Consider the following 17,274-nt stretch of genomic DNA (forward strand, 5'->3'; position numbering starts at 1 on the left):
TGAAGTGTACGGTAGAATAATTTGTCCATTTCTGTACTGACTTATTTGTCTTATTATTGCATTGTAAGAGTTCTTTATACAGTCTGGCTATAAGTCCTTTGTGTGATATATGTGTTGCAAATGTTTGTCCCAATCTGTGGCTTGCCTTTTGTTTAATGGCATCTTTAGAAGAGCAGAGTCTTTCTTTTTGGTGACATTGAATTTATCAGTTTTTTTCTTTATGGTTCATGCTGCTTGTGTTCTATCCAAGAAACTTTTTCTACCTCAGCATCGCAAAGATTTTCTTCTAGAAGTTTTGTAGTTTTAGATTTCACAGTTAGGTTATGATCGATGTACAGTTAATTTTTGCACGTAATGTAAGAGTTGATGTTCATTTTTTTCCATATGGTTGTTCAGTTGTTCCAGCAGCTTTTGTTGAAGACACTTTGCTTTCTCCATTGAGTTACCTTGATGCTTTTGTCACAAGTCAGTTGACCATATATTTGTGTCTATTTCCAGACTTTATCCTTTTCCATTGATCTGTGTGTGTACCCTTCCCTTAACACCACACTTGCTTGATTACTGTAGCTTTACAGTAAGTGTTGAAATCAGGGCAAGTTCTCTAACTTTGCTCTTCTTTCTTAAAATTGATTTGGTTATTCTAAGTTTTTTGCATTTTCTTGTGAATTTTAAAATTAACTTGTCAATTTCTAGAAAAAAGGCCTGCTGGAATCTTGATTGAGATGGCATTAAATCTGTAAATCAGTTTGGGGAGAATTGATATCATAGTAACCTTGAGTTTTCCCATGAACATGATATATCTTTGTACTTATTTAGGTCTTCTTTAATTTCTCTCAGCAAAGTTTTGTAGTTTTCAGTGTAGGTATCTTTAATGTCTTTTTTCTTTGTGTTTTTTTTTTTTTTTTGTGAGGAAGATCAGCCCTGAGCTAACATCCGTGCTAATCCTCTTCTTTTTGCTGAGGAAGACCGGCTCTGAGCTAACATCTATTGCCCATGCTCCTCCTTTTTTTTCCCCCAAAGCCCCAGTAGATAGTTGTATGTCATAGCTGCACATCCTTCTAGTTGCTGTATGTGGGATGCGGCCTCAGCATGGCTGGAGAAGCAGTGCATCGGTGTGCGCCCGGGATCCGAATCCGGGCCGCCAGTAGCGGAGCGCGTGCACTTAACCGCTAAGCCACTGGGCCGGCCCATCTTTAATGTCTTTTGTTAGATTCATTCCTATGTAGTTTATGGTTTTGTTTCTATTAAATAAATGAAATTAAAAGATTATTTTCCAGTTGTTTGCTGTGAATATATATAAGACTACAATGGATTTTGTGACCTTGGAAAATAACTTATTAGTTCTAGTACTTGTTTTGTAGATTCCCCAGAAATGTCTATATAAACAGTCATATCATCTGCAGATTGGGACAGCTTTACTTCCCTCCAACCCTGATGTCTTATATTTCTTTTTCTTGCCTCATTGCAAAAGCTAGGACTTCCAAAACAATGTTGAGTAGTGTAGTAAAAGCAGGAATCCTTTCTTTTCTTCCAGTCTTAACAGGAAACAATTCAGCTTTTCACTGCTAAGTATGATGTTGGCTGTAGGCTTTTTGTAGGTACCCTTGATCAGTTTGAGGATTTTCTTGTTTGCTGAGAATCTTTATTATGAATGAGTGTTGAATTTTGTCAGTGTTGAATGTTGAGTGTTGAATTTTACTTTTCTGCGTCTATTGAAGTGATCATATGGTTTTCTCCTTTATTTTGTTAAAAGTGCAGATTAAATTGGTTGATTTTCAAACATTAAACCAACCTTGCATTCTGAGACAAACCCTATTCCCTCATCCTTTTATTTGTTGTTAGATTCAATTTGCTGTTGTTTTGTTAACGGTTTTTTCATCTATATCCATGAAAGATATTGATCTGTAATTTTCCTTCTTTCCTTTTGTCTTTGTCAGCTTTTAGTACTTAGGTTAAACTGGCTTCATAAAACATAAAGTAGCATCATAAAATAAGGAGGGTCCTTGTTCTCCTCTTTCTTTACTGATAAAGTTTGGGGTTATTTCTTTCTTAAATTTTTGCTTGAATTTACCAGTGAAACTGTCTGGGTGTGGAGTTTTCTTTTTGGGAAGGTTTTTGGTAATGTCTTTTGAAATTTTTGATAAAAAAAATTTTCATGGATATAGGCTATTCAGAGTTTTTTGTCTCTTATGTCTACATCAACATTTTATGCACCCCCTTCTTTTCCCTCCAATTTCTGTTTCTCGGAGAGAGAGGCATAAACTTCATGACAGAAGGGATGTCCTGGGGCTTGCTGGCTCTCTCCATCCCAGCGGGCCCTCAGCCATGCCTGGCACAAAATGGGCGTTCTATAAATATTTCTTAGGTTAATTGGTTAGTTGTTGCTGTGTCTCTATCCTGGGGCATCTCTAGGAAGCCTGTTTCCTCTGTCCACATGGGACTGTGTCATGGCCATGCCCTGACAAAGGGACGTGGCTCCTGAGTCACGCCTGCTGGCCTTGGCTGACCTGCATGCCTTGCCTGCCCACCGTGGCTGTTCAGATACCCAGTGATGTGTCCACAGCCCTGGTAGACCCTCTGAGTCAGGGCTTGCCAAGGGAAAAAAATATTTTCAACCTTTTTATGTTTTTGTTTTTTAAAATGTAAAATCCTGTGGTTGGAATTACTTTTCATTTTTGAAATATACTTGAAATACCAGAAGACTACAGGAAGCTTGGTCAGAGGGAAGGGGTGAACTGTCTAAAGTTAGGAAGGGGGTTTATAGATGAGGAGGAATTACCTGAAAGTGTATGACTTACCTGCCTGACTGGGAGTGTGGTCTGAGATACCCTTTCCTGGGTTGCTTACAAATGCGACCTCCTGGACTGAGTATATTAGTTAGTCCAGGAGTTAGAGGGGACAGGGCAGTTTGGACAGGGCATCTCTGAGAGGACGTGACTGCTGTTGCTGTATACCCCATTCAGGTCCCCAGCATCTGGAGGGGTTCTAGTGCCCACTCTCCGCCTTGCGTCTCAGAGGCTGGCCCTGTCCGCCTACAACAGCCGCAGAGGTTGGGTGTGGAGCCGGGGCTCCCTCGTCAGAGCTGGGAGCTGAGAACAACCGCTGTGCTCCCCATGGTCTTGTCTCCTCCCTGGGTCTAGATTTGAAGGACACGGCGTCCCTTGCTACCTGGAGTGCCGAGTCCCCATGCCGGCACTCACAGCTCGCCCAGACCACGAGGGTTGTCGGGCAGACACTCCATCCCTTGAGGAGGGGGCTCCATGGAGCAGGATGTGCCCTGGACGTGATGAGTTGGCCAGCTGTCTTCTGGCCCCAGCTCTGCCGCCTACCAGCAGTGTGGCCTTGGAGAGTTACTGTCCTCTCTGGGCATCCGTTTCCCAATGTGCAGAACAGACCGTCGTCCAGTCGTGGGCACGTGCGCGAGTCTGTGACCTCATCTCCTGGCTGAACCTGAGCAGGACCATGTGACGACTGTGAGCTCTGCAGAGAAAGGACTCAGATCCAGCCGTCCCTGTCTTGTCTCCTTCTCCTACAGCGTTGCTTCACAATCATCAAATTTGAAACCTTCACGTTGTGTTTGGTTTTTTTATGCGATAGTAACATTCTGGGGGAGAGGAGATGACTGCCCCTTTGATCTTGCACGGTCATTGCCTGGGAGATGTGGGTCCATCTCACTGCCAGGGTCCCCTCCGGAGGGAGTGGATAAGGGGCTGAAAGGACCCACACCTCGAATTCTGCTCCTGCTGGCCTAGTTCTTTGCTGGGAGCAAAACTTAAGAGCATCCTCACACGTGTGACAGTGTGACGTCAGCAAGGGGCATGGTCATTTTCCCAGACAGTTTAGCTCCCAGACTGACTCACAGTAAGGCTGGAGAACACAGTAAGGATGGGAATCCTCAGTCCACAGGGTAAACTACATTGAAATATTCCCTGTGAAGCAGGGGTGGGGTGTGTTAGGAGAGTTCTGCTAAAGTATATATCATTGTAGTATTTTTCACTTTTGTGAGATTTTTCATCCTAAGCTCTTTAGTAAGTGTGAATATTCATACACAGTTTTCAGAGGTGACCCTTCGTGTGAATGGGAAGTGTTCAATTCCATGAGTATTTACTGACCACGTAGCACCTGCCAAGCACTCAGGGATTCCTCTGGGAACAGGAGGGAGACCCCTCCTTTGTGGAGCCAGAGGCAGAGAGAAGGGACCAGGTGCAAATTCTATTTTTGATGCAGCAAATTGCATCTCACACCTCCACATCAAATTCTCTTTGTGCTCTTCCTGAGATACATGTGACCAGTGATTTCTGTCAGGGGTTAGCAGCAAATTTCTATGGAAGGCATGATATTTTCGGCTTTGCGGGCTATAGGGTCTCTCTGGCCACAGTCGCAGCCGGAGACAGTATGTAAGTGAGCAGGTGTGGCTGTGTTCCAGTAAAGCTTTATTTAAAGAACAGGTGGCAGGCTGTTGTTCGCCCAGCCCTGACCGCGTCCTCAGGTTCGATTTGCGGTGTTATTTCACCCCTAGTGTTACTCTGTTAAATCAGGCTCTCTTTGCGTTACTGTCCATTTGAGTTGAGAGTTTTCAGTTCTTATTTAACAAAGTAAATCAAGTTATTTACCTGGAGGATAAAGAAGGCTCAATTTCTGTGCCTCCATTTTCTTCTCTGTGTGATGATGAGGATGGCGTCTCAGCTAAGATTAGGTTTGGGATGTGTAACAAAAAACCCAGGTCACAGTGCTTTAAATCAAGTAGAGGTTTGTTTTCTCTCATTGGAAAGACCAGGGCCAGCAGTGTGGGGCCGGTGTGGAGCCCCACAGTTGGCAGAGACCCAGCTTCCCCTCTGAGGGGCCCTTCACGAGGGCCAGATGCCTGCTGCAGGGGCTGCAGGAAGGAGCCCCTGCTGCTTCCTCTTAGAGAGCTGTCCTGGGACGACGACCCCCCCCCCCCCCGCCGCCCCCGCCACGGCTGTGCCTAGCCCTGCAGGGCGGTGGGAAATGTGCTGTTAGCTAGGCCGAGCTAGGGGCCATCGGAACAGCAGGGGCGGTTTGGAAGGCAGAAGGAGAAAATGCTAGTTGTATAGGCAGCTAGTAGTTTTTTGGCCCAGATGTTGATTTTATAGGAAAAATAAAGGCAGGGACATATTTAAAACACTTTTTACTGTAGAAAATTTGGAAAAATACAGAAAACTGGAAGGAAAAGAAAAAAGTCCCTTAATCCCACCACCTGAGCTATCAGCTTCCAGTTTTCCAGGCTGTGTGTCCTGCCCTTTAAATCTTTTTTGGGGGGCCGGCCCCGTGGCTTAGCGGTTAAGTGCGCGTGCTCCGCTACCGGCGGCCCGGGTTCGGATCCCGGGTGCGCCCCGACGCACCGCTTCTCCGGCCATGCTGAGGCCGCGTCCCACATACAGCAACTAGCAGGATGTGCAACTATGACATACAGCTATCTACTAGGGCTTTGGGGGAAAAAAAGGAGGAGGATTGGCAATAGATGTTGGCTCAGAGCTGGTCTTCCTCAGCAAAAAGAGGAGGATTAGCACGGATGTTAGCTCAGGGCTGATCTTCCTCACACACACACAAAAATAATAAATAAATCTTTTTTTGTTTTGCTTTTTTTCCTACGCAGTAATGTAATATAAATATACCCTTGGAGAAATTCTTTGTAAACCTTGTTTTCCTCTTTGTTTGGCGTCTTGTTTGTCTTTTTTCTGGCTGCATAGCCTGCTGCCTGGTATCTAGTCTGCCATTTACTTCCCCAGTGCAAGTGTGGGACGTGCAGACAGCCCTGAGAGCAGCTCATCAGGGAAGGTGCACAAGACTTTGTCCCCAGGGCAATACCTAGCGAGTCAGCAGATGCAGGTGTTCTTACCTTGGGCCCCTTTGCTCTGGGAAATCTTCCTGCCTAATGAGTGTGACCTTCAGTGATCAGGATAGTGCATGGTGGACCTAGAGCTGCAGAGTTGCTTATGAGTCTCGTCTGGTCTGTTCTCTTCTCTTGATACTTGTTAACTGTAATGTTACTATAAATGCACTTGAGTGTATACAGATTTACCATCAAATAACCCCAGAGAAAAACAGATAAATTAGGACAGTAAGATGGAGGCCAGATTTAAGACTGCCAAAGCTTTCCCATTCCACAGCCTCCATCCTCATGTCCCTTCAAGTCCGATTTCATTGTCACTGGGATAATAATAACCCTAGGTGTTTGAGCTAATGACTTGGAGCTAATTGTTCCCTCTGTGCTGTAGCCAGGAGGATGATGCAATTACATTTCTTTCGGCTGCCATGTGTTTCTCTAGCAAAAAATGCACCAACCCAGCAGCTGAGCCGAGATCACCAGCTGCAGGACAGGACGCAGCCAGCCAAGGAGGAGCATGGCCCTGGGCTCCAGGCCTTCAGGCTTTGCCTTGGAATTGCTTGTAATAATATATCTTACATTGCTGTGCATTTTGCCCACCTCTGTAACTCCAGCTGCAGCAACTCCCATCCATCAAGCTTTTTCACTTTTTTAAAAGGTAAAGTTCTATATTGACTATAGTATTTCCTTATATACTTCTAAAATTTGTGCTAGTGTTTTTATTAGGATTGCTGTTGTTTCCTTAATGCTTGGTTACAAAGTTGCATAGGTTTGGAGTGGTCTGCCCCAGCTCATCCTTTCCCATGAGACTTACTGTTATTTTTATTGTGCACTTTTATAGAATGTGAGGGTTTGCAGCAACTCAAAGATTGCATGATAGCAAAAACACCTGTAATATTTTACTGATGCTAGGATTATTTTTTTATACAAATAACATGTTCTTTATAAATAAGTATCATAACCAAAAAACCCAAAAAACAGTCAAAAGTCTTATCGCAGAGATCCTAGATATAAACACTATTAGAGACCCATGTTCGCAAACCTGGGAGGGATAAGGTGGGGAGTGAGATTTGCCCACAGAGGACATTGGCGGTTGGAGACATTTTGGGTTATGACAGTTAGTGGGGGCGCCGAGAGCACGCTCCTGGCTTGTCCGAGGATGCTGCTCAACATCCTGCAGTGTTGGGACAACAAAGAATTATTTGATCCAAAATGTCAGTGGTGCCTGAGGTTGAAAAACCATGATATAGACAAATAGTTTTTTAGGCGTTTTCCTATGAATATCAGTAAATGTACTTTAGTTTTACGAAGAGTGGGATCAATTATGCATACTAATTTGTAACCTGCTTTTTAAATTTATTGTATTATGATCATCTGTGTCCACAAATATGTGCTCTCATCATCCTTTTAAAAATGGGCGATATGGTATTCCACTGTATGATCATGTCATAATTTATTTCACCATTCCCAGTTTTTGGAGATTTAGGTTGCTTCGAGTGTTTTGCTGTTGGAAGAATGCTACGGTCTGTTTGTTTGTTTGTGTCTTCTCTTCTGTCTGTTGGTTTCCTGTTTCCTGCCCGCAGTTGGGGAAATGCCCCCTGGGGTACCACCTGCACACCTGGGTGCTCCTCCCCCCAGGTAGTGGGGGTGATGGTGCCCCTCCCTCCAGGGGCCTCTCTGCCTCTTCCCCCCAACCCCTCAGGGTGGTCTCTCATCTCTAAGGTTTTCCACACATTGAACATATTTCAAAGCTTAATGAAGCACATTGAAATACCAAATAGATGAATAACCCCAAATATTTTTGTCATGTTTCAGTTTTAGGTATAACTTTTACTTTTTGCTTCATTTTACTTTTTGTTCCTTTTAAAAAATCTATCTTCTGATAGATGACATGTAATTTTAACCTCTGGCCGGATTGACTTTGCTCCCTGCCTGGGCGTCCTGCATTCCTGGTGGCCGTGTCCTGAGGTGGGTGGGGTGGAGGATGCTTGGCTTTGTGTGCTGTGGGCCTGGGCAGGTCAAGTGGCTGTGGTGGGGGGACCCCCCCAGCCCCCCAAGCTGCCCTGAGACTGGAGGTGAGGTGCAGCTTCAGGGAGGGAGGTGTCCAGCAGCACTTCAGGCCTGGGCTCCTCTCCGGGGGCCTCGAGGCCTGCAGAGCAGGGTGCCTGGAGGCCGGGACCCGCGTCTTGGGGCTGCTTTCGCACGGGGACTAGCAGGGGCTTGTTTGTGTGGTGGTGTCTGTTTTTGTGTTCCTTGTGGTACTCCGTGAGGAAGTCCGTTGTCTACGCACATCCCAGCTGTTTTGAATGGTCTGTGTCTCTGGGGGCTTCCAGGTAGGGGTTGTGTGTGGGGAATCCAGCATTTTGGGCAGCATCGGAACAGCAGGATGTGACTAACAGGAAGTGACAGAAATTACCGAGCGCGCCAGATGCTTATTCTCGGCCACCTTTCCAAGCCCCGCGGGCTGGGCAGCTATATTTAGCAGCGCATTTCCAGGTTCCTAATCCTGCCCCGACACTGTCCCTTCACTCCTTGTCCGGTCAGTGGCTGGGCTTCGCGGTGCTGATTCGTTACTCTGGTGTCTCTGTTCTTCAGTGAACCACAAGTTCTTGTCCACTGATTTCAAAACTTGATTTTTGCTTTTGCTGGGCCACTTTAATTCTGATCCATTTTGAGCCGTTGGAAACTGTTGTGAAGGAGGGGAGAGCGGCAGGTAAGAGTTGCAGGTAACGGTGGGCCGTAGGACCGCGGGGAGCTGTGTGGGAAAGAGGTAAATGTAAGGATTTGAAACGATGTACGTGGAAGGAATTGTAGACTATTGTAAGAATCTCTGGAGGGTTGATTTTTGTCTTGTGTTCCTTAGAAGTGGAGGGCTGGGGTTTTTACAGCTGTGGGCTTGGTGGTGTGATGTCACCCACATGCTGGAAACATCTTTGGTGCTCACCCGGCCAGACAGAAAGCCTGTGGGTCGGACAAACTTCTCTTAATGAGTTCCCGTGGTCTGAGCTTTGTCACAGGAGAAATTTCACCCCAGATCCCCAAACGAGCACCGGGGAGCCTGGAAGTATTCTCCCCAGGGGGCATGCTCGCTCCTTATTCATACTGCCATAGCCGCAGGGGATTGTCGCCCATGGTGTCAGATGGTGCTCAGGCAGGCGCTGACCAGATGCCCAACACAACCATTTGCTCTCCTGCATGGCCTGTCTGCCCTGACCTGTGTGGCCTGTGGACCGATGACTTCCTGCTGGAGGACAGCTGTGATGGCTCCCACTGTTAATGGGAATAACATCCTGTCACATTCACCCACAGAGAGGCAGGCCCTGATACCCATTTTGCAGGTGAAGAAGCTGAGGCGTGTATCTCTGTGTGCTTTGAGAATCCTCCAAAAGGAAGTTCCTAGGGTTTGATGTTAGCTTCCGGGGGCTGCCACCCTAATGATTCGTGCAGGGGGGTGTGTTGGCAGAGAAGGTTTTTGCTGGTCTCTAAGAGCTTCCTTCTGAGCTGTCAGCCAGTGCCTCCCCCTTCCTCCTCCATAAAGGATCAACCCTATTTTCACGCACTCAGCTGGCTCTTCAGGATTCAGGAATCTACTCTGAGATGAGAAATGTGAGAGGGAAATTAGGAACAGTTGTGTCTGCCATGCGTCTCATGCGTCAGCAGCGTTGGCCAGGTGTGTAATGGCCCTGGGAGCACCCAGAGGGTGGTACGTATGGTGAGTGAATGAATGCATGAATACCAAGTTCAGGCTCCCCGGAGATGTCCCCCAGTTTTACCAGTAGAATCCACTTACAGGTGTGGTTTCAAGCTGACCCATTCCCTTCTGTAAGTCTCAACTATAAATATATGCTATCAACTATAAGTACAATAAACCATACATGCTATATGTATATATATGTATTTATATATATATAAATACAATAAACTATAACTATAAATACGAGTCATACTGTTTGTTTCTCTAGGCTCTGGCTTGAGTATTTTAGCATATTTTTGTGCCAAAACATTTAACATTTTAAAAATTATTAAATATTTCAGGCATCTACAAAGTGACATATGAACCACTATGTACACTTCCCAGCCTAAGAAAGATACATTATGGATATACCTGAGGTCCTTTATCTTCCCTTCCCTATCCTCTTCCCTCCTGTTCTCCCTCCCCAGAGGTCACCCCGATTCTGAATTTGGTGTTTATCATTTGTTTGCATGTCTTTGTATTTTCTCTACTTGTGTATGTAGGTATAAACAATATATACTATTGTCTAGCCAGTGCTAAAATTTTGAATAAAAGGTGTCCTGTTTTACATCTCCTGCAGCTTACTTTTTTCACCCAGCTTTGTGTTTTGGAGATTTATCCATGTGGTACATTTATCTTTCGTTAAGTGGTTCAAGATTTAAAAAGATTGATTCCTGATTCTTGGAATTAAATCAGAGTTTCTGGGGAGTGGGGTGCGATCCTCAGAACTTTTTACACTTGCAGCCTGAGTTGAGGATGACAGTGCTCCATTGTTAGTTTTTGTGGCCTATGTAGTGGTCCAGGGTTTGAAATGTCCTTCTGTTGACTCACGTTTTCCCAGATTTCACCATTATAACCAATGCTGCCATGAACATTCTGACACATGTCTTCCTGGGCACACGGGCATGAGTTTGTCTAGAGTATGTTTCTAAGATGTGCACATCTTCAGCTTGATGAGATGTTGTCAGATTGTTCTCCAGAACTTTTTTTTTTTTAAACTTCCCCCAGCACTGGTAACTTATGAGTGATCTAGTTTCTTTTTTTAACGTAGCCGGGCTGATGGTAAGGTGAAGACCTCATGGATGAGATAAGACATTGGACACAGCCAAGATTTTGACAGACATCTCACCCTAAGCATGTCCAAAATGAACTCCTGATCCCCACCCTGCAAAGCCTGTTCCCAGCCTTCCCCATCTCTGGATGGCAACTTCTCCCTGGCTCTTCAGGGAGCCCTTGTTGGCTCCTCTCTGTGTCTCACGGCCGGTCCAGTCTGTCAGGAAACCCCCTTGCCTTCAGGACACTCCAGAGTGCGCCACACCCCTCCCCGTCATCTCTTGGTGGGATTACTGAGCACCCTCCCAAAGGTTTCCCGACTTCTGCCCTGCCTCCATCCCAGTTTTCAATAAAGCAACTGGAATGATGCTTTTAAACCCCAAAAGCTCCACAGCTCCCCGTTTCACTCGGAGTCAAAGCCAGAGTTCTGGGCACCTGCATGGTGCTCTGTGGCCTGTTGCTTCTCCAGGCTTGTCCTGGCTCCTCTCCCCCCGGCTCCCTCTGTGCCAGCCACCAGCCCGGCTCCTGCTTTAGGCTGTTGCCTAGCTCTTCCCTTCCACATCCTTCCAGTTTTTTCCAGTGAGGCCTGCCTTGACCCTTGACCTCTCTTTTCTGATCTTGTTTCTCATAGACTTATCACCAGCTACTGCTCTCCATGCTGTATGATTTACTGCTTTATGATGGTGTTTATTTCCTGTCTGCATTTGGATTTGAGCTCCATGGCAGGGAGCAGGGATCTTGTCTGTTTGTTCCAGTGAAAGATGGCCTGAATTTAATTGTGAGAAAAAAGGAAGAATTTGGATCCTGAAGATAGGGGTCGAGCCTGGGAGAAGAGGTGAAGTTGAGGGTATGGTTGGGCGGATGGTGGCCTCCAGGGGGCAGTTGATGGGAGGACACATCTAGGTGTGTGAGCGGGACTCCTGAGGGGCCTTTCTGGTGGGCAGGTAGCTCGGGGGTCTGGAGCTGGGGGGTAGCTCGTCTTGGTGGCATTTCTGGTTGCTCCCAGAGTGCACCGGGGCCACCCAGCAAGTGCAGTGCTGTTGGAGGGCAGGGTCCGTGGGTCACGGCTGACGTGATTCCCAAGCACTGTGAGTGCATAGAAATGAGTCCTTCCATTTCCTGGGCTCTGTCCTGTGCAGGCTCGGTACCAGGCCACGTGTTGAGGCCAAGAGCTGTGAGCACGGTGGCCCTCCATGCCTGACTTGGCTCAGGCGTGCGGGGAGGATCTGATTTGGTTTTCTTTGATGATATGTACCCAGGGGGTGTCCGCATAATATTTCCTTGGCAAGTCAGATGTTTCATGCGTTTGCACTACCTACAAATAAAGGACTTTAACAAGATAAAATCACACTTTTAATTTGTGCTGAGTGAGACCTGATGCCCTTGTTCTTAGGAAATACCATATTGTTCTGGAATTACTCCCAGTTTTCCCAGTTTGAACATATTAGATGTTAGTAAAATGTTGTTGATTGTGGCTACTTGTTTTTAATTAAACCTTTCATTTCGAGACCATTGTAGATCCACATGGAATTGAAATAATACAGAGGTCCTCTGTGGCCTTTACCCAGTTCCCCCTGTGGTAACGTCTTGCAAAACTGTAGCAGAGCATCACACGCCGGATGTTGACGCTGGTGCAGTCAAGATCCGAACGTTTCCATCTCCACGAGGATCCTCTGGTTGACCTCTTATAACCACACCCACACCCTCTCCTTAACCTCCGGCCAGTGCTAATCTGTTCTCCATTTCTGTAATTGTGTCATCTCAAGAGTGTTCTAGAAATGGGATCATACAGTATGTAACCTTTTGGGGTGGCTTTTGTCACTCAGCAGAGCTCCCTGGAGATCCCTCCGGTTCGTTGCGTGTGTGGGGTGGTTTCTTGTTACAGTGAGTGGTATTCCGTAGAATGGGCACGGCAGCCTGTCCAGTCGTTTACTGCTGAAGGACCTCTGGGTTGTTTCCAGTTGTTGGTGACTATGAGTAAAGCTGCCATAAACATTCATGGACAGGTTTTTGTGTGAACATAAGTCTTCATTTCCCTGGGGTAAATGCCCAAGAGAGTGCTTGTCGGGTCATATGGTAGTTACATATTTGTTTTTTTTAAGAAATTGCCAGGCTGTTAGGCAGAGTGGCCATACTGTTTTACATTCCCACCGACAGTATGAGCCAGTTTGTCCACATCCTCTCTAGCATTTGGTGTTGTCCCTGTTTTTTATTTTAGCCATCTAGTAGGTGTATAGTAGTGTCCAGGGTTTTAGTTGTACTTAGCCAGAGGAAGAGGGAAAAGTACATCTAACCATCTTCCTGGAAGCAGAAGTCTGTGGGTTACTTTTATTATTTTTGGGATCCGTGAAATCTGACATAGTGCGAGCAGCTCTCAGTCCCACCTGTGTGTCCACTCCTCCTGCTTGCTGCTTGTCATGGCCTTTGGACCGTCCCAGGCTCAGGGCCTCGTGTGTATTACTGTTAAGGGTGTTTGGTTTGGCCTGTGGTTCCAGCATACCAAAGTTTGCAGGATCTTGATCGTCTTGTCATTTAAGGTCTTATTTACAAATGAGAGGCATGTCCAAATCCGTGATTGGGAATTGCTGGACAGGACGTTGCCAGTGAGTCATGGACTGCCCTTGTCATTCTCCTCCAGATCTCATTTCTCCACTGTCTATTTTGAACTCTGGGGAAACCTGGTCAGAGTGGGAGGGGTGGTGGTTGCATGACTCAGGGAGATGTCCATGTCGTCCTTGCGCTGAGCCTCCCAGCCAGTGTCCCTGCCAAAAGGAAATGTGGTGTGCCAGACACCGCGTGCTCTGAGCGAGCCCGGGAGGAGGCGTGCCAAATGCCGGTTCCCCACCCCCCCACCGCCCAGTCTTGGCATTATTCACGTGGCAGTCTTGCCGGGAAGCCAGATTGGAAGCCGCTGCTGGGGAAGGGTCAGGAGCCAGCTTGCCTGGTGTCCCGGCCCCCTGTGTCACGAGCTGTGGACTTTGGGCAAGTCACCCGACAGGCCTCAGTTTCCTCTCCCAATACCCTCTTTATTAGGTTGGAGGAGATGAAACAAGCAAATGCCTGTAAACACCTAGCAGATTCCCCGGGACTGCCAAGTGCCTGACCGTGGTAGCTGCTGCATCATCTGATGCCACCCCCGCCGCTCTCCCCGTCCTGCCAGCGCGGTGTATGTGATTCGAGAGTCCACCCTCTCCTCCGTGTGAACAGCACTTCCATATGTCTCCACACGTCTCCCTCTTCTCCTGCATTTCTCAAAGGTCACTGCCTGTGGTTTGATAACCTCCCAGGCTGCTTCTCCCTGGGACACTGGAAGGTGCTTGTCTGGCGTGGGTGTCAAAGACCCACATGGAGTGGCCAGGAATTCTCTCACAGCTCCTGGGAGCTCGTTACTTGTGGGGAAGGATGGAGGCGAAGGTTCTTAGTTCAAACAGAGCTTTTACAGCTCTTTTTTTTGGCCTTAGCATATAGTATAAACTTAAGGCTTTATATTTTTTTAATAATTATTTTTAGAGTAGATAATACATGCCCATGGTACAGAAATCAAAAGGATAAAAAGATATAAAGTTAGTTTCCCAGACCCTCAGAGGTCCCCTCATTGGAGATGACTAGTATTACTTTTCCTCTGCACCCATGCTGTTCCTGCCATTTTGTTTTGAGCACTTAACCATATATCTTAGAGGCTGTTGTCACGAGGACATATGTGTAGGATAAATTTATAGAACCACTATTGCTAAGACAAAGATGTATATTTTAAATGTTGCTAGATTTCACCAAATGTTCTCCATAGGAGTTGTACTAATTTACACCCTAATGTATGAGAGTCAACAGAGCGTGTTATCAAAATTTGATCTCTGTCTGATAGATACAAAAAGGTATCTCATAATTTTAATTTGCATTCACCTAATGAGTAAGACTGAGCATTTCTTTCGTATGTTTGTTTGTTGTGAGGAAGATCGGCCCTGAGCTTAACATCTGCCAATCCTCCTCTTTTTTACTGAGGAAGACTGGCCCTGAACTAACATCCGTGCCCAGCTTCCTCCACTTTATATGGGACACCACCACAGCATGGCTTGCCAAGCAGTGCCTCGGTGTGCGCCCGGGATCCGAACCGGCGAACCCTGGGCCGCTGCAGCGGAGCGCACGCACTTAACCGCTTCCGCCACTGGGCCGGCCGCTCTTTTGTATGTTAAAGCTCCATTTCTAACACTGTAGCTCTGCGAGTCTCTCATGTTTATTTACACACTTCCATTTTCTGTCTGTCTCTTGTACTTTTAGTTTTCTAACCAGACTTTGGTTATTTCTCTTTCGATTCAGTTACATGGTTAGTTTTATTCCCAGTTCTGTATCCATTTTACTGAAGTAGAGCATACATAGGGCAAAGTGCTCTTATTACCAGCGTCCAGCTTGATGAATGTTCCAGATCAACGAACAGAACATCAGCAGCCTCCAATAGCTCTCCCACGTGACCCCTCTCCCTAAAAGACACTGCTAGAAGCAACTAGTTTCTGACACCATAGATTTTGCCTGTTTTTTTTTAAACTTTGTTTATGCATAATGAAATTTTATGAACAGTGTATTTTCTTTTGTATCTGGCTTCCTCCAGCGTTGTAAAATCCATCATGTTATTGCATGTAGCAGCAGTGCTTCATTCTCATTGCTCTGTCGTATTCCGTGGTGTTAATGCATTACAGTTTACTTATCCACTCTGTCCTTGCCGGTTGAGAGTGGTGATGCCACGAACATTCTTATCCATGTCTTGAGGAGGAGGAGACGTGCTCGGATTTCTCTTGGGTGTGGAGTGGAATTGCTGGGCCATAGGGTGAATATACGTTCAGCTTTGCTGTTTTCCAAAGTAGTTGCACCAAGTCGCATTCCCACCAGCACCGTACAAGAGTTCTTGTGCCCTACATCCTCACCAACACTTGGTGATGTGCATCTGTCTTTTTCAGGTCAGCCACCACAAGACACATATCACGCTGGGGTTTTCCTTTCCACTTGCCAGGTGACTAGTGAAGTTGAACACCTTTTCATGTGCCTTATTGGCTATTTGTGAAATAACTGTTCAAGTCTTTTTCTATTAGTTGGTCTGCTTTTTCCTTACCGATTTTTAAGTTCTTTACCTTCGGGAGAATTCCAGCAGGTGTCTAAGAGTTCAAGTCTGTTTACCGCACTTCTAGCCTGCCTCGGAGGATTATGTGAGAAAAGCTCCTGCCGTTTTCTCTCTTCTTCGTCTGTGATGTCCTTTCTGTTTCACCCTCTGTCTGTCCTTCCAACTCCGAGGTCTGGGGTGCTCTCTCTCTCAGGTTTGTGGTTTCCTGTGGCCGTCTGTCTTCTTGCTCCATGTATTTCTCTGCTGCATCCCTGGTACCAAGTCTCTCCTTCAGTCGTGGGTCCTGGCCCGCTGGATCTCGGTGATGTCGCTCATTTGTCCTTCAAGTTCACTGTCCGACCTGCTTTAATTTGCATTGATTATTTAAGTCAACTGAGTTATGTGATCTGTTTCTTACCTTACAAATTTGCTTGAAAAATATAGAGCATCTTTTGGTCTCCAAAGTCTTTTCTGTGTGAGGGCTAGGCTTGGGGGATAGTTCTAGCTTTTTTGCACCATTCCTTCGTTTCTAGGAGTTACAGTATTGGCTGCAGTCCAAACAAAGGGACACTCTTATTCCTTGGAGTGACTCCCCAGAATCCTGCCTTCTTCCTACCCTCGTGAACTGGCTGCGCAGCCGTGAGGGAGTAGCCTACCCATCTCATCCACTTTCTCTCCTGGGTCCTGTCCTGCCTGCTCTGTCTCCAGAATCAAGGGAGTGAATAGGAAGCCCTGTCCAAGACGTCTCTCTCAGAAGCAGCCTCCCATTTTCCTTTCCTCCTGAGGACAGGAGCCTCCCACCTTCACCTCTCCCACATATTGGGCCCTGGGTTGGTGTTGTGGGAGTAGAGGGACAGGCAGGAGCCTCTGTGGAGTGTAGAGACTGCTGGCTGGTGTTTGGGAAGCTTCCCAGGGCTGGAAGGCTTTGAGGTCCTTGCAAGGAGACCAAGGTGAGGAGGAGCCTTCCAGGAGATGGGTCATGACTGGTCTTGTAGAGCCAAGAAATGTGGATTCTGTCTCAAAGGTGATAGAGCGTGAGTGGAGAGAGGCAGAGATGGGTTATTATTGGTGGGAGTCTTCTGTGACAGTTCTTACGATCTGGGAGGTGGACTCTTGGCACCAGAATGGTCTCAGGGAGATGATGTCCACATAGAAGAGCCATCTTTTGGTTCCACCAAATAGTACCCTGAGGTTAGGACCTGGAGCCTGAAGTGGCACCGAGGGTAACAGTGGCCAGTGCTTACATGTGAGGCGCTGGTCTCAGTGCTTTACGTGGTCCCTGCCCTAAACCTCTTGGTGACGCTAGGATGTGACATCACTGTTAATAGCCTGGTTTTCAGATGAGCAGTTGGAGGCATAGGGTGGGCAGGCAGCTGCTCCACGTGACACAGCTCGTCAGGGCTTCAGACCAGGGGCGAGTCCTGCACACTGGGTGCTGGGCCCCGTGCTGGGTACTGTACACACTTGCTCCTGTTCGGTCCCGTATCGACCTTACCAGGGAGCCTTCACCGTCCCCCTTTTCCAGAATAGAATGAAGACAGAGTGCCCACG

The 17,274-nt window shown here is 46.8% G+C and overlaps 1 protein-coding gene across 3 annotated transcripts in view; it reads left to right on the forward strand.

The window, feature by feature from the left end:
* The window catches only part of DGKD (diacylglycerol kinase delta), a 109,708-nt gene that overhangs the window by 50,800 nt on the left and 41,634 nt on the right, over nt 1–17,274 (forward strand). The window lies entirely within an intron of this gene.

The sequence above is a fragment of the Diceros bicornis genome, chromosome 37, assembly GCF_020826845.1.
Source record: "Diceros bicornis minor isolate mBicDic1 chromosome 37, mDicBic1.mat.cur, whole genome shotgun sequence".
NCBI lineage: Eukaryota > Metazoa > Chordata > Mammalia > Perissodactyla > Rhinocerotidae > Diceros > Diceros bicornis.